At 39.0% G+C, this 26442-nt stretch overlaps 1 pseudogene; it reads left to right on the top strand.

Annotated features, from left to right (window-relative positions):
* The first annotated feature begins 24998 nt into the window (after positions 1-24998).
* Positions 24999-25464, top strand: LOC100687127 (annotated as a pseudogene).
* Positions 25465-26442: the final 978 nt, after the last annotated feature.

The following is a 26442-nucleotide window of genomic DNA, read 5'->3' as shown; positions in this document are numbered from 1 at the left end:
ATGTTAGGCACCATATTTGTTATTTTTCCTATTATGATTTCTACTGTTGTTATTATTTCTACTATTATAATATTGTTATTGTTAATCAAAAATATTTTAAGATCTGGACCCAGTATTCTACACTATCCATGATTTGAAAGAAATCAGAAACATAGAACAAGGTAAGTTAAGGAAATACTGGGTTTAAGTGCCAGTGGCGTGTTGAACAAGACAACCTCTGTGATCTTCCAGCTTTGGGATCTCAAATTCTTTGTTTCCTGAAATACTGACTGATTGCAAGACCCGTGAAAAGGGTGTTGATGGAATTTAATTAATTTTACACCCTCACTTCAGGTCATCTTTACTTCTCACTATGTTGTATTCCTAGAAATCATATCACAGAAGGATCATGATAAAGTAGGTTAATGGGTTCCTATAAGAGCAACACCATAATTAAATGCTATGTTCTGATTAAGCTTGAACTTAACTGTAGTTAGAATGGGTAAAGCAAATATGGAACAACTATACATTTAATCATAACCGTTTTTATGTCAAAACACTTTTTAAAAAAAAAAATCAAAGCTATGCCCATGTAGTAACAGACCAAACAATACAGATCTCATGATGAGATACAAGTCTCCTGCTTCTCCCTTCCCCATCCCAGGTCTACATACCAGAGGTAACCTCTTAACAGCTTGATTTTAGGTTTCTTTTTTTTATTTGTTTCTTTTTTTTTTAATTTTTATTTATTTATTTATGATAGTCACAGAGAGAGAGAGGCAGAGACACAGGCAGAGGGAGAAGCAGGCTCAATGCACTGGGAGCCCGATGTGGGATTCGATCCTGGGTCTCCAGGATCGCGCCCTGGGCCAAAGGCAGGCACTAAACCGCTGCGCCACCCAGGGATCCCGATTTTAGGTTTCTTATAGGTTACCACGTTAAGTCTAGATCAGAGATGGCACACTGCAGGCCAGTGAGTAATATTTTGCCCAAAGATACATTGTGTCTAACTCACATAGTGTTTTCCATTCTCCTCTAAAGAGTTGTTAACCTTTTAAAATAGGAAGATTTCACATGAAACCAAATTTCCAGTCTTTCTGGAGAAACTGGAACCTCTGAACCTGCATCATGCAGCCTGAGCTGAATAGAAGCTGCCCTTTTTATTCAGGGTAGGCACTCTGTAATTCACTGTGTTCCCTACCTAATCAGCTTTACGCCTCTGCTCCCTGCCTGGACTCTTGAGGCATTTGAGTTGGCAACCTAAGCTTTATCTCTTCGTTACTCAAAGTTTTGGATCTGCAGTTTTGGCATCATCTGGAGCTTCTTAAAAGTAGAGTGTTGGGCCCCATCTCAGACCTGCTGAATCAGAACTTGCATTTTAACAAGATCCAAGGGCGATTTGTATGCACGTGGAAGCTTGAGAAGCTCCGGGATAGAGAGTATACTTTTATCTGACCCATTTTCTTGACATATCAGTTTTAGACCATCTCTTCCACACAGTGTGAGAGAGGAGGAAGCAGAATCACAAGCTCTTCATTGATGTACATCTTCTTCTTTACTAGATATCGCTAAATTATGCTTCAACATAGTTTTGCAAACTGTCACTGCCATCAGCAGAGCATGAGGTTCCATTTCCACGTATCACCACTAACACTTGGTGCTGTGGGTTTTAAAAATGTTTTCCCAATCCAATCAGTGTTCAAAGGTATCTTGTTGCTGCTTTAATTTTCATTTCCTTGGTGAATAATGGAGATGAGCATCTTTTCTCATGCTTATTGTCTATTTAGGTTTCCAGTTCTGTGAATCAGTCACCTGTTAATGTGTCTTTCCTCTATCCTCACTTGGGGTTTTCTTTTTTGCTTATTTACTAATTTCTTTTATACTTATTATATATTCTGTATACTAATCCTTTCTTAGTCATATACATTGCTGTGCAGTGAATTGTCTGTCTGTGAATTGTCCATATTCTGATGTATTTTGTTTTATAATAGTTTTAAAATATAATTAAGTAAAATGTATCAAAAATTTCTTTTTGGTTTTGACTTTTTGTGTTTGGTTTAAGAAGTCCTTCCATACTGGGACGTCGAGGTGGCTCAGTGGTTGAGCATCTACCATGTGCAAAGGGCATGATCCTGTGGTCCTGGACCACATCGGCCTGCTTCTCCCTCTGCCCGTGTTTCTGCCTCTCTCTGTGTGTCTCTCACAAATAAATAAATAAATAAATAATCTTTAAAAAAGAAAGTTAAAAAAAATCCTTCCTTACCTTGAGATCATAAAGGTATCTTCCTTTAGAGTCTACCAAAAGTTTCAAAGTTTTGCTTTTTAAAAAGATTTTATTTATTTATTTGAGAGCGTTTAAGAGAGAGCACAAGAGGGGGAGGAGGGGAGGATGGAAGAAGGGGAGAGGGGAGGAGGGGCAAAGGGGGGATGGGGGAAGGGAAAGGGCAGAGGAAGAGGGAGAGGCAGGCTCCGTGCTAAGCAGGGATTTGACACAGGGCTCAATCTCAGGACCCCAGGATCATGACCTGAGCCTAAGGCAGATGTTTAACCATCCAGGCACCGCAAAGTTTTGCTTTACATGAATAGTCCTTTAATCCATCTAAAGTGTTTTCACAATTTGATGGTTGCCAGAGGGGGAGGTGGTTGGGGGGATGTATGAAATAAGTGAAGGGGATTAAGAGTACACTTATCATGATGAGTGCAGAGTAATGTATAGAATTCTGGAATCACTATATTGTACACCTGAAACTAATATAACACTGGAATTAAATATATATTGGAATTAAAATAAAAATAAAAGAAAATTTGTTGTGTTTATCATAACTTTATGGTCAAGTTATGATTATTTCAGGCTCTTTTATCATCCCACATTGGATTTATTATTATAACTACACTGAATTTATTGACTCATTTTGGGGGAAATTGACATCTTTATAATATTAAGCCTTTTCTTCCATAAACACAGTATATTTTCCCATTTATTTAGGTCTTCCTTTATTTATTCATGTTTTGTCATTTTCTCCATATGTATCTTTTCTTCCTATAATTTCTGATTTATTGTTGTTTCATTTCTAATTTTGATATATTGAGCTTATACCCAGCACTTGTCAAGCTCACTTTTGTTTGTAGGTATCTTAGATTGTCTTAGACAATCTAATTATATTATCTCCTAATAACAGGGTATCAACCCTTCTAATTTATGTACTTTACTTCTTTGCTAGTATTTTTTCTAAAGATTTTATTTTTTAAGTAATCTCTACACCTAAAGAGGGGTTGAAACATTCAACCCCAAGATCAAGAGTCACATAATCCGCTGACTGAGCCACCCAGGTGCTCCTACTTGTCTTAATTGTAGTCACCTGAACTTCCAGCACCATGGGGAATAGAAGCAATCCTAGTGGGTATCCCTGCCTTTTTTAAAAAAGATTTTTTAAAAAGATTTTATTTATTTATTCATGATAGTCACACACAGAGAGAGAGAGGCAGAGACACAGGCAGAGGGAGAAGCAGGCTCCATGCACCGGGAGCCTGACGTGGGATTCGATCCCGGGTCTCCAGGATCGTGCCCCGGGCCAAAGGCAGGGGCCAAACCGCTGCGCCACCCAGGGATCCCTAAAAAAGATTTTTAAAAAGATTTATTTATTTGAGAGAGAGAGCAAGTGTGTGAGTGGGGGTAGGGAAGGCAGTGGGAGAGGGAGAGAATCTCAAGCAGACTCCACACTGAGTGAGGAGGCCTATGCTGGGCTGGGTCTCACAACCTTGAGATCATGACCTAGGCTGAAATCAAGAGTCAGACATCACCCCAGTGCCCCAAGATTTTATTTTTAAATAATCTCTGCACCTAACATGGGGCTAGAACTTTTAACTCCAAGATCAAGAGTCACATGCTCTACCAATAGAGCCAACCAGGGGCTTCTTGTTTTTTATTTTAATGAGAAGACCTCTACAGTTTCACCATTAAGTATGATATTTTCTTTAGGCTTTGAATTGATATCCTGTATCATGTTAAATAAAGGTTCACTTCATTCCTAGTTTGCCAAAAAAGAGGGTTTTTTAATTTGAGAGAGAAAGAGAGAGAGAGGAGAGAGAGAGAGGGGGGGGAGAGAGAGAGAGAGAGAGAGAGAGAGAGAGAGAGAGAGAGAGAGAGAGAGAGCATGAGCAAGGAGAGGAGCAGAGGAAGAAGCAGACTCTCTGCTGAGCAGGGAGCCCAACGTGGGACTCAAGGTCATGAACTGAGCTGAAGGCAGATGCCCAACCAATTGAGCCACCCAGGGGCCCTCCCCCAAAATCATGAATAGGCATTACATTTTATTAAATATTTTTTTCTGTATCTACTGAAATGATTATGTATTTCTTTATCTGTTAATGTGGTGATTAAGCTGCCAGTTTTTTTTTTAGTGTTAAAGCATCCTTACATTCTTGGAATGAACCCTACTTGCTCCAGATTTTTTGTTACTAAATCTGCTGACATAGACTTGCCAAAATTCTATTTTGGATTTTGACATTTATATTTGGGTGTTTGGTCTATAATTTTTCTTGTTTCGTGTTCTTTCTTAGTTTGGGTATCAAGACTATACAAGGTTCATAAGATGAGTTTTGCAACCTTTCTATCTTAAATAGTTATGGGAAAATCCACACCTAAAATAATTGGAGGCTGTGAGGAGACTTTTAGTTGTGATCCAAATGATTTAGTGGGTATTGGTTTATTTCAATGTCACTATCTATTCTTAGGTTTATTCTGATCATTTATGTTTTTCTGTAAAAGAGACCATTCATCTGTTTTCATATTTATTTGCACAAACTTATTTGTATTTATTCCTTTGTGCTTTTAAAATTTCTACAGTTTATGCCTATGTATTTATTATACACTTTTTTTTGTACAAAGAACAGGAAGCACGGCAGCCTTGAACTTTATGGCATCCATACTTGAATCCTGGAAAACGTGCAGCCATGCCTTCACATCTTTGAGAGAAAATTATTTTCATCCTATATTTCATCAAATTATTTTCATCCTATAATTCTATACCTGGTGAGGTTAGACTCAAGTCTCTTTCAGTAAAGTTAAGGGTATGAAAGTACTTAAATATAAATATTTTGCCTCCCATTCGTCCTCTGATTTGAGGCTACTAGAGAATTTATTTTTTCAGCAAAATGAGGTAGTAAAACAAGACAGGGGGTCCAGTAAACAATGGAGATAACATTGTAAGGAAGTGAAGGGATGTCATGAAATGACAACCGTGAAGCAGGCCTAGAGATTAATCCCTTCATTTTTTTTTTGAGATTAATCCCTTTAGTTGAGAGCAGGCAAATGAGGAGAGGCAGCTCTAAGAAGGAAGTTTGCAACAAATGAAAGGGAATTGTTATAATATCTGATACACGTAAGGAATTAGAAAAAAATTTTGGCCCCTGTTGGAATGATCTGCTGAAGCATTTTGGTAGATATATAGAGCAGGGAACCTGCTCTTTCCTCTGCCTATGTCTCTTCTCTCTCTGTGTCTCTCATGAATAAGTAAATAGACTCTTAAAAAAATAAAAAAATAAAATGCCTATTTTGAAGATTAAGATTCTGACTTTAGCAGAACTACAGTAATTGTCAGTGAATGGAATCACATGTAACATCCCTTAAATAAAAGTTTATCGACATAAAAAAAAGAAATAGTAGTATAAGCTTACAGGTGACATACAGAATGTGTAGGTAAATATTAGAAGAGCCCAGTTAAACATATTGAGAGGGGCTGTTCCTGAGAAGTGACTGGAGGATGAGGAAGGGAAAGAGATTACTTTTCATTTTAAGTCTTTGAGTACTCTTTTATTTTAAAGGTTTTATTTATTTATTCATCAGAGACACACACACACAGAGAGGCAGAGACACAGGCAGAGGGAGATGCAGGCTCCATGCAAGGAGCCCGACATGGGACTTGATCCTGGGACTCCAGCATCACGCCCTGGGCCAAAGGCAGGCACTAAACCGCTGAGCCACCCAGGGACCCCCTTGAATACTCTTTTATTGTTTAGATTTGTTTATTTATATCAGTACAGATTCAGGGATTCCTATTTTACCCGTGGGTCCTAATCTTGTACTTTTATTTATTGTTTACATAAAACTTTTAATGTGGAGATACTTTTATATTTACATGCAATTCTAAGAAATAATACAGAAAGATCCCTTGCACCCTTTATCCATTTTACCCCATGGTAACATCTTGCAAAACTATAGCACACTATCTCAACAAGGATATTAACATTGATACAGTTAACATCAGAACATATCCATTACCCTCACGTTGCCATGTTATCACTATACTCACTTTCTTCCTGTCTCTAACCCACTTCTTAACCTCTGGTTGCCACTAAACTCTTCTCCATTTCTATAATTTTTTTTTAGAGGTGGGGGAAGGAGAAGGGAGGGGAGAGAGGGGGAATCTTAAGCAGGCTCCATGCCCAGTGCAGAGCTGGATGCAGTGTAGAGCCCAATGCAGGGCTTGATCTTGTGACTCTGAGATCATGACCTAAGCCAAAATCAAGAGTCAATTGCTTTACTGACTGAGCTACCCAGGTGCCCCATCCATTTCTACAGTTTTTATCATTTCACAGATGCTATATAAATGAAATCACATAGTATATAAACTTTAGGATTAGTTTTTGTCATTCAGCATAATTCTCTACAGATTCTTCTGGGTTTTTGTATGTGTTGCTAAGTTTGCTCCCTGTCATTCCTGAGTAGTGACCCATGAAAGGCATATACCACAAATTGTTTATTGATTCCTCATTGAAAGGCATCTGCATTGTTTCAACTTCTGACTTATTGATTATAAGTAAGGCTGCAATAAACATTTGTCTACACATTTTTTAGTCAATGTAAGTCTTTGTTTATCTGGAGTAAATGCCTAAGAGTGCAATCACTGGGTCATGTGGTAGTTACATATTTAGTTTTATAAGAAACTGCCAAAAACTGTTTTCCAGAGTGGTTTTTACCACTTGACGTTACCACCAACAATATATGAGTGATCCAGGTTTTCTACTTCCTTACCAGCATTTGATGATATCATTATTTTTTTTATTTTAACTGTTCTGGTAAGTACATAGTGGAATCTCATTCTGATTTTAATTTGCACTTCTTTAATGTGTAATGATGTTAAACATATTTTCTTGTGTGAATTTATCATCCGTATATCCTTCTTGGTGAAATGTCTGTTCCTGACTTTTGCCAAATTTTGATTTGGATTGTTTGTTTTCTTACACTTTAGTTTCTACAGTTCTTTCTATATCCTAGATACTAGGGCCTTGTCAGATATGTGGTTTGTGAATATTTTCTCCTACCCTGTAACTGGTTTTTCATCCTCTTCACAGGGTCTTTTGCAGAGTGAAAGTTTGGTTTTGATGAGGCCCAACTTAATAATTTTTCTCTCTACGGATTATGCTTTGGTGTCAAGTCTAAGAACTATTTGCCCAGCCCTAGATCACAGAGATTTTTTTCCTATGTTTATATATTAAATTTAAGTCCGTGATCCTTTTTGAGTTAACTTGTTTATAAGGTGTGAGACTTATGTTGAGGTGTTTTTTGTTTTTTGTTTCTTTTTGGTTGTCCAGTTGCTCCAGCACCATTTATTGAAAAGGCCATCTTTCCGCCACTGAATTGCTTTTACACCTTTGTCAAAAACTAATTTGGCATATTTCTGTTTCCTCTGTTCTGTTTCAATGATCTATGTGCCTATCCCTCTGCAAATACCATACAGTCTTTATTACTGTCATCTGGTAGGCTGAATAATGGCTCCTCACAGATGTCCACATCCTAACCCATACTCTGTTACCTTACTGTGGTAAAAGGACTTTGCAGATATGATTAAATTAAATATCTTGGGATGGGTACATTATCCTGGATTATCCAAGTGGGCATAATATAATTACAAAGGTGGCAGGAGAGTCACAGTCATAGCAAGGAGATTTGATAATGGAGGCAGAGATGAGAACAAATGTCATTAGGAAGAAGAAGCCACAAGCCAATGAATGTAAGTGGCCTCTAGAAGCTGGAGAAAGCAAGGCAATAGATTCTTTTCTAGAACCCCCAAAAGGAACACAGCCCTGCTGCACATTGACTTTAGCCCTGTGAGAATAACTTCTGACTTCTGACCTTGAGAACTATAAAATAATGAATTTGTGGGGTGCCTGGCTGGCTCAGTTGGCAAAGCATGTGACTCTTGATACCAGAGTTGTGAGTTCGAGATCCATATTGGGTGTAGAAATTACTTAAAAATAAAATCGCTTAAAATAATAATAATAATAAATTTGCATTGTTTAAAACCTCTAAAGTTAAGGTAATTTGTTCCAACAGCAATAGGAAACTAGTACTATAAGTCTTGAAATTTTAATAGACTGATTCCACCCAGTTTATTCTTCGTTTCTGAAATTGTTTTACCTATTCTAGTTCTTTGGCTCATCATATAAATTTCAGATTAATTTTTAGATTAATTTTTTTAAGATTTTATTTATTTATTCATGAGACACAGAGAGAGAGAGAGAGAGAGGCAGAGACATAGGCAGAGGGAGAAGCAGTCTCCATGCAGGGAGCCCAAGGTGGGACTCAATCCCTGGTCTCCAGGATCACGCCCTGGGCCGAAGGCGGCGCTAAACCGCTGAGCCACCCGGGCTCTCCAGATTAATCTTTTCTGTATCTAAAAACCAGTCTTCCTGGGATTTTAAGAAACATTTCATTAAACCTGTACTGTATATCCATTTGGAAAGAACTGGTAGCTTTACAGTTTTGAGTCTTCCAATCTGGGAATACAGTATGTCTCTCCATTTATTCAGATTAAAAAAAAATTTGGGACGCCTGGGTGGCTCAGTGGTTGAGCCTCTGCCTTTGGCTCAGGGCCTGGTCCTAGATTCCCGGGATTGAGTCCTGCATCGGGCTCCTTGAATGGAGCCTGTTCTCCCTCTGCCTGTGTCTCTGCCTCTCTTTCTGTGTCTCTCATGAATAAATAAATAAAATCCTTTTTTACAAAAATAAATTAATTAATTTAAAAAATTGTTTTGAGGCACCTGGATGGCTCAGTTGGTTGAGCAGCTGGCTTTTGATTTTGGCTCAGGTCATGATCTCGGGATCTGGAGATTGAGCCCTGCATTGGACTCCACACTCAGAAGGGAGTCTGCTTGAGGATTCTCTTCCTCTCCTTCTGGCCTGCCTTCCACTCACACTCTCTATCAAATCAATAAATAAGTCTTTTTAAAGATTTTCTTTTATCAGCATATATGTCCTGTGTAGTTTTAGCATATATGTTTTGTACATATTTTATTAGATTCACACTTGAGTTTTCTTTTCCTTGTGAGCAATAATAAATAACATTGTATTTTTAATTTTGGGGTCCATGTGTTCATTGCTAGTATATCAAAATACAATTGAATTTTGGATGTTCATCTAGTATGTTATGACCTTGCTGAATTCGTTTATTATTTCTAGGAGATTTTGTATATTCTTCAGGATTTTCTACATAGACAATCATGCCATCTACATATATTAGCAGTTGTAGCTATTCATTTCTAATATGTATGAGTATATTGTGTTTTTGAGGGATTGCTCATTTCATCTAAGTTGCCAAATTTACATGTGTAGAATTGTTTGTAGTTCTGCCTTATTATCCTTTGATGACTGCAAGGTCTGTGGTAATATCCTGTTTCATTCCTGATACTGTTAATTTTTGTATTTTCTCTTTTTGCTTTGTCAGTCTTCTTAGAATTTTGTCAATTTTATTGATCCTTTCAAAGAACCAGGTCTTTGTCTCATTGATTTTTCTTGTTTTTTTTTTTAATCTCATTGTTTTTGGCTTTTATTATTTCTTTCTGATTGCTTAGTATTTATTTTGCTTTTATTTTTCAAGATTCTTAAGATGAGAGCTCAGATTATTAGTTTGAGACTTTCCATATTTTCAAAAGTAAGCATTTAGTGCTATAAGTAACTATCTCCAGACTGCTTAGTCTATGTTCTACAGATTTTGATAGATTGTATTTTCATTTTCAATCAGTTTCATGTATTTTAAAATTTCTTTTGAGACTTCCTTTTTAACTAACAGATTGCTTAGAGGTGTGTTTTGTTTCCAAGTATTTGAAAATTTTCCTGTTATTGATTTCTATTTTGTTTGACTGTGATTAGAGAATACTTCTTTTGTGATTTCAATTTTTTTAAATTAAATTATAATTGACATACAACATTATTTTAGTTTCAGGTGTACAACATAGTGATTTAACAATTCTATATATTACAAAATGCTTACCATGCACAATGTAGTTACCATCTGTCACCATACAAAATTATTACAGTATTATAACTATATTTCATATGCTGTATTTTTAGATTTGTTGGTGTTTGTTTTATGGCTCAAGATATACTATTTCTTGCATATCTTGCTATGTGTTCTGTGGGTGCTTGAAAAGAATGTGCATTCTGTTGTTCTGGTGTGGAATGTTCTATAAATGTCAACTAGATCCTGATCGTTGATGGTGTTGAAATTTTCTATTTGCTTGCTGATTTTCTGTCTAGTGGTTCTATCAAGTGTTGAGGTAGAGGTGTGGAAGTCTCTAACTATAATTGTGCCTTTGTTTATTTCTCCAAGTTCTTTCAGTGTTTGCTTCACGTATTTTCGAACTTTCTTTAGTGTGTGTACATTTAGTATTGTTACACTTCTTGGTGGCTGACCCTATTATCATTATATAATATTCCTCTATATCTCTGATCATTTTTCTTGCTCTGAAGTCTGCTTTATCTGGGGCTCCTGGCTGGCTCCGTCCGTAGAACATGTGACTCTTGATCTCAGGATTGTAAGTTCGAGCCCAACATTGGTATGGAGATTACATAAATATAAAGTCTTAAAAAAATAAAGTCTACTTTATTTGATATTAATATGGTAATCTTTATTTTCTGCTGATTAATGTTTGAATAATGCACTTTTTCCATCCTTTACTTTCAATTTGCCCATGTAAGAATATTTGAGGTAAGTTTCTTTTTAGATAGTATATTGTCATATTTTTCATTCACTCTGCTCATCTATGCCTTAATTGGTGTATTCAGACACCTTACATTTAATTATTGATACAATATGGCTTAAGTAAACTATTTTAGTTTGTTTGTATTGTTTTCTTTATTCTCTTTATTTTCAATTTTTCTGTTTTCTTTTCTTCTTGTGGATTACTTGAATGTTTATTAGAATTCCATTTTGAGGGGCACCTGGGTGGCTCAGTTGGTTAAGTGTCTGCCTTTGGCTTGGGTCATGATCCCAGGCTCCTGAGATTGAGCCCTGCAGCGGGGTCCTGCTCCACAGAGAACCTGCTTCTTCCTCTCCCTTTGTCCCTCCCCCCTGCTCATGTTCTCTCTCTCTTTCTCTCTCTCTCTCAAATAAATAAATAAATAAATATTTAAAGAAAAAATAATTCCATTTTGATTACCTGTAGTGTTTTATAGTATATATCTTTGTATATATATTTTAGCAGTTGGTCTAGGTCTTACATATACACAACTTATCACGGTCTACTAGGGTTGTTATTTTACTAGTCTGAGTGTAATATAGAAATTTTACCTTTTATGTTTCTTTATCTTCCAACATTTATAATATAATTGTCTTAAAGACTTCCTGTATATACATTTAGAATTATGTCAGACAACATAGTAATTTAACTATTATGTATAATTCAGAAAACTCAAAAGGAAAAATAAAACCTATTGTATTCACCCATATTATTTGTGCTTACTGTGTTCTTCCTTTGACATTCTAAAATTCCTTCTTTTATCATTACCTGTTTAGAAAATATTCATTTGCCTTTTTTTAAAGATTTTATTTTTTAAGTGTTCTCTGCAAACAACTTGGGGCTTAAACTCATGACCCTGAGATTAAGAGCCGTATGCTTCACTAACTGAGCCAGCCAGGTATACCCACACCTTCTTTAGACCTTCTTTTTTTGCTGGTTTTCTCAGACATCCGTCTAGTAGACCAAGGGGTATGGCTACTTCATTATTTTCAGGTAGAAGTAGATGTCCAGTTTCTCCATTTGTCTTCTGTTGACATCTGAAGGGGGGGCTCCTTGTTACTGCCATCTAAGTGTGGAAGTTCTGGATCCCCACAATAGTCTCCACTGATACAATGGAGTTTGGAGGAGGGGCCATTACTTGTCAACTGTGATGAAAGTTTGGGCTCCCTCTTTGGCATTCTATGACATGACCTAGGCTGGGATGTTGAGGTTCCTCATTACAACCTGGTGAGGAGGTAAGTCTAGGGCTAATAGTCAAACTTTGCTGTCATCACTGGGGATGAGGGTCACAGTTTTTTTTTCTGTGGTGTTTGGCTGAAATAGCATGGTATTGTCTACAAATTTTCTGTCTATCTAGGCTGCTCCTTTCCTGATCCTTTGGCTAAAGAGACAGACTTAACTGCTTGGACATTTTTCTTCTATACTAGTTGGTGTTTCTGGGTTGCCGACTTCTTTAGCCCAAGGCGAGAATATATGAGGCAAAAGGAAAATCACCATCACCACTGTGTCATCCCTTGGGAACTAAAGTTTCCATCTGGTCTGTTTGCATCTCTGGACCTTTCAGAGTCCTCTAATGTTTGATTTATATCTAATATCCAGGGAGTTTAGTTGTACTTAGTCAGAGAAATTGGGAAAACTAAATCTATTCTATCTTCCAGGAAGCAGAAGTCTCCTATTTTATTTTGGTAACCATGTCTGTGCTTTTTTTTTTTATTTTTTTATTTTTAAGTAGGCTCCACACCCAATGTGAGGCTTGAACTCACAACCCTGAGATCAAGAGTTACATGCTCACCAACAAAGGCAGTGAGGTGCCCCACTCTGTGCTTATTTTGATGCTATCTATCTATCTATTATCTATCTATCTATCATCATAATCATTAATCTATATCTCTAAAGAAAGCCATCTAATGAAGCTATAGACAGAATCATTTTTCCTTCCTTTAAAAAGTAGAGATACCAGCAATCATTGCAGTTACTTTAAAGGTGTGCTTGAATCATTAAAATAGATACTCTATACATCTTTGTTGATGTTCATGATGTTCCTATCATTAAACTTACTTTCTAAGTACAAGCTGAGTAATATTTTTCTTCTGCATTATCTCACACTGTACATTGTGGTGGGAGGAAGAATAACCTAGATAGGGTTGCCCAATGGTACCTGCAAAAAATACTAGATGAATAAATCTCCAAGGCCCTAATTTTGAAAGAACATGATGTATTACTTGTGCCTATAACAATTTCTACCTTGTATTAGGTGTATACAAGTTCTGCTGTAACATAATGATACAATTTATTTAACTGAAACAAAAGGATAGTCCTATGTCTGATATTTTTTTTTTACCAGACAACAAGCTCAAAAGCGAGACCAACTTTGTCAAAATCAAACACCTGGCAACCTCACAACCTCACCAGGGAGGGCCAGACCTACTGGAGCAGGGCAGGTAATCTGAGAAGTTTCCAGGAAGTTAAATTCAATAAGCATTTATTGTGCAACAAGAGGACATCTCGACCAGTGTAAAAGCATACCGGCCAAGTCTAACAGTAGGCCATAGGTAAACAGGTCAATGGCATCACGAGGATCTCAATAGGAGGGACTATAGGTATATGCCCAAGTAGTCTGGAAGAGCTCACTGATAGAAGCATTTGGCTATTACCAAAACACCAGGATGTATGTGAGTACTCAGAAACAGAGGTGATTGAAGTTCAACCAGAGATGACACAGACAGAGATGATAGGAGCACAGTTCTAGAGGAGTTAGGATTCTGAGATGACTAAATAAGGTATGTAGAAATAAGGGAACAAGATGAAGACCAAATTAAAAGAAACAAGGTGAGAGTCTAATTATCAAAATCTGAGTGCCAGGAAGTCAGACTCTTCCTTCTACTCAAGTCACATCGCATAAACCTTATATACCAATCTCCTTAAGCCTGTGCTGTGATTGGATCTAAAAAGGTAGGAGGCCTCTGCACTCCCCTTGTCTCTAGGATTTCTCTTTGTGTTTGACTTCATTGACTCAACTATCCTTTCCTTCTTAGTTTATTGTCATTGTTTGCATTTATTTTGTTTTGCTTTGCCTTAGTCTGATTCCAGACATGAGTGCTCATACTTTCTTGAATTTACTGGAATGTTGCTATATATACTGCCCTGCCTTTGGTTCATGGCACCCCTCCAGGACACCTGAAAAGCCTGGCTGTGTTGTCAGGATTTTCAAACTGTACTATAAGTACAGAGACATTGTGCTGTGCTTTGGTTCCATCAAAGTAACCTAATTGGTCCTATACCTTGTCCAGCCCCCATCTCACAGGAGAAGGGGATCCTATATAGACTAACACCACCGTTAGCTTATTGCTAAGACACCAGAGATACTGGCCTAGGGCTCCTTAAGTCTCTTTGACCAACATCATTGATCTCTGAAACTGAGATGAAGCTGTGTCTGCAGTTGGGATCTAAATGATCCAGTCAAGCAGGTCATCTCATTGCCTCCTACTATCTTTAAAGCTCAATATAAATTTTAAATACACACTACTTGGAAGTAATAATCGTTCCTAAATCACTTTTGGACTTTTTTTAATGGATGTATTTACTTGAGGGAGAGACAACACAAGTAGGAGGGGCAGAGGGAGAGGGAGAGACTCTCCAGCAGACTTCCCACTCAGCATGGAGCCTGATGTGTGGCTGGATCTCAAGACCCTGAGATCATGACCTGAGCCAAAACCAAGAGTCAGACGCTTAACCACTTGTGCCACCAAGGCACAAGCACCTCTCTCTTGTACATTTTTGACAGCACTCTACACTGAGTAGAAAAGTTTTATACAACAATTATCAGCTTATTAATGCAGTTATAAAAACTTTTCTCATAGAATGCCCAAGACAGACATAGGACTGCATTTGGGCTCTTGTTTTGGAATATCCAGGCACTGATGGGAAATGCTGAATAAGTGGGGGAAGGACAGCAAAAAAGGAGGGATACGTGTTTACTAAGAGCACCAAGTAAACAACATCTTGGTCTAAGAATCAATGAAAGGTAAATAATTAAAAGCATATATTCTGGGGATTTACCCCAAAGATACAGATGCAGTGAAACGGCAGGGCACCTTCACCCAAATGTTTATAGCAGCAATGTCCACAATAGCCAAACTGTGGAAGGAGCCTCGGTGTCCACCGAAAGATGAATGGATAAAGAAGATGTGGTTTATGTATACAATGGAATATTACTCAGCCATTAGAAATGACAAATACCCACCATTTGCTTCAACGTGGATGGAACTGGAGGGTATTATGCTGAGGGAAGTAAGTCAATTGGAGAAGGACAAACATTATATGGCCTCATTCATTTGGGGAAGATAAAAAACAGTGAAAGGGAATAAAGGGGAAAGGAGAGAAAATGAGTGGGAAATATCAGAGAGGGTGACAGAACATGAGAAGACTCCTAACTCTGGGAAATGAACAAAGGGTAGTGGAAGGGGAGGTGGGCAGGGGGTTGGGGTGACTGGGTGACAGGCACTGAGGGGGGCACTTGACGGAATGAGTACTGGGTGCTATGCTATATGTTGGCAAATCGAACTCCAATAAAAAAAATATACAAAGAAAAGCATATGTTCTTAGAATCATCTTCCTTTCCAAGTTCCTTGTGCACCAAAGTGCCAGAAGCTTCCTGCCAAAAACTGCTTTGTCTTGCCTGTACACCAATATCTCATCCAGGGAAACCCAAATAGCAACTCTCACCTATAGGGCCTTGATGAAGTTTTCCAGAATTGGAAATTGAAGTTTTCCAGAACTTAATATCGTTGCCTTAACAGGAACGATATTAAGTTCCTAGTCTCAGACAAACTGGATTGGCGTCAAACCCTCATTCACCCCTTTTATCTGTTGCCAGGACTTTTTGCCTCTGTTCTAATATTTGACACCTAAACTTCTAAACTGGTTTCTATCCCTTGTGGCATACTTTGCCTGAGTTCCACGTCCATTCTGGCCAGTGATGTTCTGAACTGCTCTCTATTCTAATTTTATACTTTCCTAAGCCTGCATTCTTCTCTGAGTATCTCATTTTGGCAACCAGAGACTGGCTCTGCAAACCTTTCATATCTTGACCTGGTTCTAGACTTCCAACTTTGCCGTAACCATCTGTTACTGGGATATTCACCAGACATGACCCGTTTATGTATCTAGCTTTCTTGAGCATATAGACTTGGCTCCTGTTCTCTAATCTATGACTTTTGTCTTGGTCCTTGATATTGTCAGCATCCATGTTCTCAGTCCTGATATAGGACCACTCTGGCTTGCATTGTGCAGTAGGAAAATTGCATGGTAAGCATGCACCTACCTTCTTTCAGCATTCATACTGATGGCCTTGCCTCCTATTTGAGACTCCCACCTCATTCACCCTTCCCTGTGTCTGTACTCTTAGGTACCTCATGCTTCCAAATTTGCTAGGTTCATCCTCTCCCACAAATACTATCTAGCATTATGTCATAATTTCTCACCTATATATTTTTAATAAGCTAATTCCCATTAATAGTTATTTGACGATCCCATTAACCCCCTGCAAATCTGTATGCACTTTACATGGTTACCTTATCTAGAAAATGTTTTCACGGGGGATCCCTGGGTGACTCAGTGGTTTGGCGCCTGCATTTGGCCCAGGGCACGATCCTGGAGTCCCGGGATCGAGTCCCATGTCGGGCTCCCGGCATGGAGCCTGCTTCTCCCTCCTCCTGTGTCTCTGCCTCTCTCTCTCTATGTCTATCATAAATAAATAAATAAATAAATAAATAAATAAATAAATAAATAAATCTTTAAAAAAATGAAAATGTTTTCACTTGAAAGAGGAACTCTAATTGGAGGATAGGTGTGTTGTTAGGTAATAAAGTTAGCAATTAGGAAGAGGCTTTTGGTGCCTGAGACTGGGGCTCCTAATCATTCACATTAGACTATGTATTTTTTAAAGATTTATTTATTTATTTGGGGTGGGGAGAGAGAGCACACATGTGAATGGAGGAGAGGCAGAGGGAGAGGGAAAGAGAGAATCTCAAGCAGACTCTGCTGAGCTCAGAGCCCCATGTGGGGCTCAATCTTAGGACCCTGAGATCATGACTTGAGCTGAAATCAAGAATCAGATGCTCAACAGACTGAGCCACCCAGGCGCTCCAAGTCTATGTATTTTTTAATTAATTACTTTTATTTTTAACAGTGGTAAGAGGACCCATGACAAAATTTACCATCTTAACCATTTTTAAGTGTACGATTTTGTAGTGTTAAGTATATTCACAGTGTTATGCAATGGATCTTCAGAACTTTTTCATGTTGCAAAACTGCAACTATATACTTATTAAATAGCAACTCGCCTTTTTCTGCCTCCCCCCAGCCACTGGCAACCAGCATTAGTAACATATTTCCTTTTGAATGGGGTTGGCCTCTGCTTACAACAGGCTCAATCTGGATATTAAAGGAAAACCAAACTGTTTTTCTTTTGAACCCAAAATGATGGGTAGGAGAACCAGGGGACCAACTCTATCAATTTATTCCAATAGGCAGGAACTACCCAAGTAACCCTACCAGTTGTCCCTTTTGGAAATGCCCAGTTCTGAAATTTGAAGAAGTCTAGGAAGCAAACCTGAATGCTATGGATGTCCACTTTTTAAAATACATTCCCTTGGGTGGGAGGTGGTGGTGGTGGGGCGCCTGGATGGCTCAGTCAGTTAAGCAACCAGATCTTGATCTCAGCTCAGGTGTAGATCCCAGGGTCATGAGTTAAAGCCCCATGTTGGGCTCCACACTGGCTGGGCACAGAGCCTACTGAAGATAAAAAAAAAATTAGGGACGCCTAGGTGGCTCAGTGGTTGAGCATCTACTTTCGGCTTAAGGCGTGATCCCAGGGTCCAGGGTTGAGTCCCATATTGGGTTCCCTGTGAGGAGCCTACTTCTTCCTCTGCCTGTGTCTCTGACTCTCTTTCTGTGACTCTGATGAATAAATAAAATCTTTAAAAATAAAAATAAAATAAAAACTTAAAAAATAAAGATTTCCTTGGATCTTAAAAGCACTATCTTGTTTTTTTTTCTCTGAACCATTACAATTCAGCTAATTATCAACCGTAGGTCTTTCCTTCTCTTTTTATGTAGTTGATATTTTCAGAATATAAATGCAACAAGAGAGGTTTGTTGTTGTTGTTTTTTAAGATTTTATTTATTTATTCATGAGAGAGGAGCCTAAGTATGCAGTCATGGAAAGGAAATTGAAAGTGTTAAGAGAAGGACAGAATTTTTTTTTTATTTGAGTCATTGTTTGATCTCTCAAAAGACCAGATTCAGCATCTTGAGTGAGAAGGTCTGATATGAAACACATGCTGATATAAACGGGGAATAAATAAGAAGTCATCTTCCCTCACCCTGATTCATAATAGCAATTAATGATGATAATGAAGCAGATGATGGTGATGATGATGATGATTGTTGCAAGAAGCAACTGCCATGGTCGTTGAGTGTTCCCTGCATGCTCTCACTGGATAGGCCAATACTGCAAAGCCCTGACCACTCTTTACCTGGACTGTTTCTCAGAGTTGTGTTTCCAGTACCCACCCCTGAGAGATGAGGCAACATCTCTTCTTGGACAAAGAGCAAGATGCTTACTGCTTACTATAAAAGCTATGAATTGGGGTCCCTGGGTGGCTTAGTCAGTTGAGCATCCAACTCTTGATTTTGGCTTAGGTCATGATCTTAGGGTCCTGGGACTGAGCCCCTCCTCAGATTCTGCACTCAGCAGGGAGTCTGCTGGAGATTCTCTCTCTCTCTGCTTCTTCCCCTGCCCTCTCTCTCTGCTTCTCCCCTTGCCCTCTCTCTCAAAGAATTAAATAAATCTTAAAAATCCTTTTAAAAAAGCTATGAATTCCCAAAGCTCAATGTTCCTCAACAAGGATGCAATCCAACCGAGTGCTCAGCATCTAACTGGGCTTCCACATGTCATCCCTGTGGGGATTGAGGGCAAAGAGAACCAATGCAAATATGCAGATGCTCACATTGTTTTCTGTGCTGTGAATAAAACTATTTTTTTAAAATATTTTATTCATTTGTTTGGGAGTGAGAGTGAGAGAGAGCATGTGCGAGGGGGAGGGGCAGATGGAAAGGGAGAAGCAAGCTCTCCACAGAGTGGGGAGCCTGATGTGCAAGTAGCCTGATGTGTGGTTCGATCTCTATACTCCAGGATCATGACCTGAGCCAAAGGCAGATAAGCCACCCAGGCAACCTGAGTAAAACTCTTTTATCCCTCAATCTGTAGTCTCATGTCTTTTGCAAGCATCCATGAACCTATACAAAGTTGATTCGTTAACTTACAAGTAGGGTAAGATGCCAGACCTGACAATAATAAGATAAGCTTCTTCTATCTACTGTGGTTAATAATAATAATAGATAATATTAATTAAAAACTAGTAACAAAACCATTTATTGAGGGCTTCCAATGTGCTAGGCACTGCTCTATGTACTTGATATAAATTGTCTTATGTGATATCCACAATAACCTTACTAAGAAGTCCAATGACTTGCCCACCCAAGTTCACATATTCTCAAGGTGTCCTGACAATTATCATTACTGTTCTCTCTTCCTTGCTAACATCCTTCTATACTCCTTATTTTTTTGCCTTCTTGTTGTAATTCTTTGTTTTGACCATCAAAAAGGCTATCATATAAAAATAATGTGAAACTCACTCCCCCAGAAAACTCTTTCATATTTCAATTTTCTTCTTAGGATAGTGAATAGCCCAGACTCTGGAACCAGTCTTTACTCACCAGCTGGGTTGACTTGGGGCAAGTTATTTAATCTCTCTTTGTCTTAATTTCCTCATTTGTAAAATAAGAGATAATAACAGTACCGATCTAGTAGGGTTGTTATAAGTCTCAAGTGGGTTATTATGTAAAAGGTTTGCAATAATGCAGTTCAATTGAAATGCACTATTCTTCGCATTCTGCTTTCTTTTTTGAAAACAGAATATTCCTGAATCATCTTTTCTACCGTACAAATTTTAGACTGATGGTGATTATACTAATCATCTTCAACCTCATCATAATCTCCACTTGAGTGCATACCATTTGCAAGTAGGTACTATGTCTACATCAAAATGATATTCCATTTCAACCAAAGAATCTATCCTATCAGGGACCTAACACTGTTAGATGCAATAGGGAATGCAAAGCAAGTTGAAGACATTGGACACTGCCCTGGCCCTGAAGAAACTGGCAATGTATCTAAGGAGATGAAATTAACACACATGAAATCATAGAGGGGGAATAAATAATGATTGATATGATAGTGCTCATATAACTACATTATGAATTTAGAGAAAGCTAACAGAGTGGCTAAAGCAGGCAAAGAAGCCTTCATATGGTAGAAGTAGGAATCATGCTGAGTCTTTTTTTAAAAAGATCTTATTTATTTGAGAGGGAGAGATGGCAAGAGAGAGCATGAGCTGGAGGTGGGGGAGAAGGAGAAGCAGGCTCCCCGCTGAGCAGGGAGCCCAAAGCGGGGCTTGATCCCAGGATCTGAGCAAGAGGCAGAAGCTTAACTGACTGAGCCACCCAGGTGCCCCAGAATCATTCTGAGTCTTTTTTTTTTTTAAGATTTTTTTTACTTATCCATGAGAGACACAGAAAGAGAGAGAGAGGCAGAGACACAGGCAGAAGGAGAAGCAGGCTACATGCAGGGAGCCTGGCGTGGGACTTGACTCTGGGTCCCCAGGATTGCCCCGGGCTGAAGGCGGCACTAAACCGCTGAGCCACCTGGGCTGCGCCATTCTGAGTCTTAAAGTGTGGACATTTGGGATCCCTGGGTGGCGCAGCGGTTTAGCGCCTGCCTTTGGCCCAGGGCGCGATTCTGGAGACCCGGGATCGAATCCCACGTTGGGCTCCCGGTGCATGGAGCCTGCTTCTCCCTCTGCCTGTGTCTCTGCCATTCTCTCTGTCTGTGTGTGACTATCATAAATAAATAAAAATTTAAAAAAATATTTAAAGTGTGGACATTTACTCTGGCAGAAAGGGAAAAAGGTGAAGACTCAACCTCTAACACTTTCTAGTTTCTACAAATCTTTTCCACGTATAGACTCATTTTGTCCTTGTGGCAAGCCCCTAGGGTAGACAGAGAAGGCATTCATATTCCAGCACATAGGTATATCCTGATGCACAGTGGTATGTAACTTGCCCAAGGTCTAGAGCCAGTAAGTGGAACACACTTAACTACTTGCTACTCCAGCTCCAGCAGAGCCTCTGCCTGCAAGGAGCTTATACCTGTTAATCGTGACTCTCCTATAGATATAAAATGTATATGTGTAAAGATTTTATTTAACTCAGGGCACCTGGGTGGCTCAGTGGTTGAGTGTCTGCCTTTGGCTCAGGTCATGATCCTGGAGTCCTGGGATGGAGTCCCACACCAGGCTCCCTGCTTCTCCTTCTGCCTATATCTCTGGCTCTCTCTCCTTGTTTCTCATGAATTATTTTTATTTAACTCATTATCAACAAAAGAACTGGTCAATGCTAACAACCAGTCCAAAGGAGGAGTAAAAAATGCACACATTTATATGGATTAAGGAAATGTTGCATTTAAAAATAGATGACAAGCTGGCTTTTTTTTTCCATGGAGGGAGGAAAAAGGAAGTCAATTGAACTGCCACCGGACAGAATTTATTTGCACGTCTATGAACAAGAACTATTTTTCATTGCTACCAGTTATCTACAGCTTGCAGAGTTTTTAAATAGCTCAAAGAAAATGAAAGATTGAACACAAATAACTCAAAGAATCTGCTCCAAACAATGGCTAGTTTCCACTGGAGGCAGCCAGGAGTCTCTTTTGCTTATTACAAGTTTCCCTATGTTCTATGAGTTATAGACATAAACAGAATACAAAGGAAGTAATAGCAAATGTTACAAGGCCACATCCATCCAGGGCTGGAAATGTGGGTTGGGGACACCCGACCCCATATCTTGAGGTGCCAAGCTGGTCTTAGGACCAGGAACCTAATTAAGGATGAAGGAAGCCATGTTGTGTTGAGGAGTCATTTACAGAAGTCTGCTCTAAAACCAATCAGATTCGAGTTCAACAGATGCTTGAAGGGCTTTCCAAGTTGTTTAAGTGGTAGATGGTGGTGAGTATGGTCCAGGCTGGTCAATTTTATAGCACCCAGATTCAGAGATTCAGTTAATCATTTAATTAAGTTTATATCCACCTTATTTTTTTTTAAAGAAAGTAGTAATTAATTTTATGAGATCAAATAGATACACTTTCCTTACTGCCAGAAACTAGAGGTACCAGGAGAGCAAGATGTTTTATTGATGTCCCAATGAAGGGTTTGCACAAACATGTACTTATGTTTGCATAATATTCATATATGCAAGTATATAGCTCATCTCTTAAAATATAATATGTACTTATATTAATATATAGACCAGGCCGTACATGTAGGCAGCCATCTACACGCTGTGATCAGAAGGATAATTAAAAGCCTCTCTGCTTCCCAGATGTACCCCTAGTGGTCTGCCTTCATTTACATTTCCACCGTTAATGTTATTTCTTTGGAGAAAGAGTTCCAAAGGCACATGACCTGGCAAAGAGGACTAACAAAAAAGTGGGATGGAAAGGCCCAGAATGTAGGCAGAGAGGGCAGGCCTGAGAAGGATGTCAGGAGGGCAGCTCTGGAAAGTGCCCCAGGATGTGCTCTAGGCACCTAGAGGGAGGATCAGTGACAAGGATAGCAGGAAAGGAAGACAAAACTGACTACATCAGAATTGTGATGGCCACGTAGGAGTATCCCAGGATAGAAATGCATTAAGAATCACTCTGTAAAAAAAAAAAAAAAAAAAAAAAAAAAACACACAAAACTGCTCCATAGAAGAATGTAATTTCAAATTTCAAAAAGTCAAGTCACATATTATATGAGAGGATCTAATTTCCCTAATGTGAACATGTTGTTGAAGAGTATTTGGACTGGATGACGGGCACTGAGGCACTGAGGGGGGCACTTGACGGGATGAGCACTGGGTGTTATGCTATATGTTGGCAAATCGAACTCCAATAAAAAATATACAAAAAATAAATTTAAAGAGAGAGAGAGAGAAGCATAGTATTTGACTGAGAACCCATATTCTGGGAGAGAAGTTTCAGATCAGGTATGACCAGAAAACCAGAGTAAAAGTGGGGAAACTGGTTTCTCATCCAAGATCAAGGACTTAAATGCAAACAGCCCAGAGAGACATCTTTACCACCGTCTGCATCCTCACCAACCTGAAGATCAAAGCTGTCATTAAATGCCTATTGTTCCACTGAGCTGTAGCAAATGAGTAAGCACATGCATGATCCCCTGCCCTTGCAGGCTGTATAAAGATGTGCATCATTCCATGGCAAGATTACAGTCAACAACATCAGAACTTGAAAAAATTGATGACTTACAATAATTTATTTTTTTAAAAGATTTCATTCATGAGAGACACACAGAGAAAGGCAGAGACATATGCAGAGGGATAAGCAGGCTCCCTGCAGGGACCCTGATGCCGGACTTGATCACAGGACCCCTGGATCGCGACCTGAGCCAAAGGCAGATACTCAACCACTGATCCACCCAAGTGTCCCTAACTTACAATAATTTAATCAATTACACATTTTTCACCGAGGGCAAATAAGAAGGGAAGGTCATTTACCAGGGATCTGAGCAAGGAAGCCTGCATGAGGAATTACTACCACTCTCTCCAGATTTGTCTGGTGGAGATAGACTTTTGAGAGCTGATTCAGTGATGGGGAACAAGGAAGCTCATAGAATGGGATCTGGTATGTTTTAGTAGGATATTCGTAGGTGGGAATGAAATAAATGGAGTAATCACATGCGTTAGGGGAACCTCTCTTCCCTTAATCTCACATTTCCTTGAGGGAACTGTACACTGTACAACATACTTGTAGGGACACCCATGATCTCTCTCCTTGACCCTCCCTTGGGCCCTACCAAGTGAAGAGAAACTTAATGTGAGTCATGAATTTTTGAGAAGAAACTGAGAATGCTCTGCTCTGCCATTTCAATGGCTTCTTTATTGCGATCTACTAAGGACAGATGTGGGAGAAGGCCTGGGCTTGCCCTCTGAGCCAGTGGTAGGTGGGTGAGGCTCCCTAATTCCAGGGTAGGAGAGGGATTAGAAAGGCAGTTGAGGGTCTCACATCTCAGCTACATTCCCCAGTCAAGTTTTGCAATCGATGCTTTGATCTCTCTGACTCTAGTGCTCCGGGTTCAGTTGCTTTCAAATGAGGAAGAGGAAAAGTGGTGTTATACATTGTTCTCCTAAAACCCACCAGACCAATGGGTAAATTTATCAGGGAGAAGTGGGGAGAGCTGATAAGAAAGAGAGAAAAAACTCCCACAAACCTCATGAAGAAGTTCAAATTTCACTATCTTCCAATTTCTTTTCTGCAGTGGTCATTGTGAACATTATGCTATTTAGTCCAGCGAAAGACTAGTTTTTATTTCTGTTTTTTAGATGCCAAACCATCATGGGTTGATGCTTTTGTTTTTAAATTTATTATTATTATTATTATTATTATTATTATTATTATTATTATTTTAAATAGGGAGAGAGGTGGGGGCAGATGGAGAGAGAGAGAGAGAGAGAGAGAGAGAGAGAGAATGTTAAGCAGTTTCCATGCTAAGCATGGAGCTGGACTTCAGCCTTGATCTCACAACCCTGAGATCATGACCTGAACTGAAATCAAAAGTCAGATGCTTAACTGATTGAGCCACTCAGGCGACCCCAGGCTGATGCTTTTTAAAAATATTATAATAAAAACAACTTACTATAAAATGATATTAAGTAAAAACCAATGACACACAAAAAACAATTTTTAAGTAATTAGGTGAGACAGACATAAAAGCATACTCTGCTACATTGCTATAAATGTTTTTTTCTTTAAAGCTAAGCTCTGGCTGGCGTTTTGCATCCACTTTCCTCCCTCTCGCATTGCTTGTCAGACCCCAGCCGCCAAAATGGTGAAGTAGATCAAGAGCAAGTACGCTTTTCAGGAAGCCTTGAACAGTGCTGGGGATAAACTTGTAGTAGTTGACTTCTCAGCCACGTGGTGTGGACCTTGCAAAATGATCAAGCCTTTCTTTCATTTCCTCTCTGAGAAGTATTCCAATGTGGTGTTCCTTGAAGTAGACGTGGATGACTGTCAGGATGTTGCTTCAGAGTGTGAAGTCAAATGCATGCCAACCTTCCAGTTTTTTAAGAAGGGACAAAAGGTGGGTGAATTTTCCGGAGCTAATAAGGAAAAACTTGAAGCCACCATAAATGAATTAATCTAATTACATTTTCTGAAAACATAACCAGCCCATGGCTGTTGAAAACTTGTAATTTTTTTTATCTACAAAAAGGAAAGATCAAGTATGAAGACTATATACTCAACCACCATCTGATTATAAGTGACAATAAAATATTAATTCTACCCTTTTTTAAAAAAATAAAGCCAACTCTGAATTTCCAGCTTCTCTCATTGCAGACCAGTAATTAACAGTTCGTAGGCTAACACTGGTCTGCAGCCCATGCTCTTAAGTAGTGTTGATCTGGTCTACTTGGGATCACAGAATCCTCATCATCTCCTATAAAGATGGGACACAAAATAGTATAGTGGTGAAGACTGCAGGTGAAGACAGGGCTCCAATTCCCAAAGAATGAGTGGTAGAATCAACATGAACACCTCCTTCCTATGGTTGTTATGAGGATTAGATGGGAATATGCTTAAAGCACTTGACTGTGCCAAGCCCTTACAAGTGTCCGATAAATGTTATTATTATTCTGGACCAATGTCCATTTTGGGTGGTAGTGTCTGCTTAATGTTTTGGAAGATGCCTCAATGGGTATAAATAAATATCCCCCACAACTCATTCTTCGAAGGAATGAGTCAGATTCTATTATCTTGTAATAATTGGGGTAGCTGGGTCTTCATGTTTTCTTTTGCCCAGAGGCTGACAGAATCCATGCCAGTGAGTCAAGGGACATGAAGACTGGCTCTCAAGGCTGCATTGGTTCACTCTTGAGATATAAATGTGACTCTCATGGCTAAGTTCTAGATAAAGGGTCTAGTCAACATCATAATCATAAACAGCCATAAATAAGTCAGTCAAAGGTCTAGCCTCAGCTGGATCACTGCGTCAGTCTCTAGGGATATTCGCAATGCTTGTTACTGTTGCCTGGTAGTGTATCCTAAAATACTGGTTCATTTCCTATAAGAAAAGCAGACCTGGAAGGCATTCAAAGAACTGGAACCATCTGGAGTTGTGAGGGGCGAGTTGGGGGTGCCCTGGAGCCTCTAATGTACCTAACTGAGCTGGGTCAGCAAAGTGTGCCAAATGGCCTTGTAACAGGGTCACACCGAGATCTCTCCTTGTGAGAGAAGCAACCGACTGTTCCACCGGCCCCTTCCTCTTGGCA

The sequence above is a fragment of the Canis lupus genome, chromosome X (genome assembly GCF_011100685.1).
Source record: "Canis lupus familiaris isolate Mischka breed German Shepherd chromosome X, alternate assembly UU_Cfam_GSD_1.0, whole genome shotgun sequence".
NCBI classification, from domain to species: domain Eukaryota; kingdom Metazoa; phylum Chordata; class Mammalia; order Carnivora; family Canidae; genus Canis; species Canis lupus.
Note: the sequence above shows the minus strand (reverse complement) of the source record. Positions and strands in the feature narration are given on the sequence as shown.